General features: G+C 37.0%; 1 non-coding gene across 1 annotated transcript; it reads right to left on the reverse strand.

The window, feature by feature from the left end:
• Window positions 1-770: 770 nt before the first annotated feature.
• On the reverse strand, window positions 771-985 carry LOC112627320. Its single transcript, XR_003120154.1, has one exon. It is a non-coding gene; the product is annotated as a small nucleolar RNA U3 (small nucleolar RNA).
• Between the last annotated feature and the right edge of the window lie 293 nt (window positions 986-1278).

The following is a 1278-nucleotide window of genomic DNA, read 5'->3' on the forward strand; positions in this document are numbered from 1 at the left end:
ATGTCAGAGCTCCTGTTTTCTCCTTCTGGAAGTGACATTGGGTAAAAGCAACTTGGATCCTGCGTAAGGAAGAGAGCCCCATCCACTGCTATTCAGAGTGGGTGTTGGTCTGATATTTTTGGAGGAAAATTTGGCAACATTCATCAAAGCTTTGCAAGTATTCCTCTCCTTTGACCTAATACGTTCATTTCTGGGAGCTTATCCAAAGGAAATAATTGGATAAGTGTACAAAGACGTACATTGTAAAGAAACTCACTGAATCCTTATTTATAACAATTAAAAATTTGAAATAACCAAGATAGTCAATAATAAGGGATTGTTGAAGCAAATTGTAGTTTAGCTGGACTGGTAGCACATGTCTATAGTCCCGGATATGGAAGAAAGATCCCTTGAGCCCAGGAATTGGAGTTCAGCCTGGGCAACATAGTAAGACCCTATCTCAAATAAAAAATAAAAAATTGCAGTATATCTATAAAGTGCCATAAAATAATTTTTGCCTTTTATACCATTAACCTGGAAAGATGTTCATGATATGATAAGTTTAGAAAAATTGGTTCAAAAAATTGTGTGGGACAGTACCAAAAAGAGCAGAGTACGTAAGAATAAATTTACCCAAGAAGGAGCAAGACTTGTTTACGGAAACTTTAAAACACTGCTAAAAGAGATGAAAGAAGACCTAAATATACAGACATTCTTTGCTTATGGGTTAGAAGACTCACTTTTTAAATTCAATTTTAATTTCTGTGATTAATGTGTTTATTTTCATGGGAACCACTAAGACTGTGTCCTCTCCTTCTTACTCCCCTTAAGGAAGACAAGAAGGATCATCAATGGCAAGCAGCAGCTGCAACGAACCAACACTCTGAGCTGGCTACATGCTCCAGAAAGAATGCCTGCCTCCTCCGTTTGGTTTCCAGTGCTCTGAACATTCAGAGAAACTTCTCTAGTATTGCATGATAGAAATGAGCCCTGAAAGTAGAGTCTTAGAAGACTTGATTTTGTTAAGACAACAATATTCCCCAAAGCAATATGCAGATTCAATGCAATCCCTATCAAAGTCCCCAAATCCCACAAATTCCATTTTGCTGAAGTAGCAAAACTGACTCTGAAATGTACATAGGATTGCAAGGGATCCCAAATAGTCAAAACAATCTTGCAAAAAGAAGAACAAGGTGTTAAGACTCACATTTTCCAATTTCAAAACTTACTACAAAGCTACAGTAATCAAAATCGTATGCTACCGGCATAAGGATAGTCATGCATATAGATCAATGGAAT

This window comes from Theropithecus gelada, chromosome 6, assembly GCF_003255815.1.
Source record: "Theropithecus gelada isolate Dixy chromosome 6, Tgel_1.0, whole genome shotgun sequence".
NCBI lineage: Eukaryota > Metazoa > Chordata > Mammalia > Primates > Cercopithecidae > Theropithecus > Theropithecus gelada.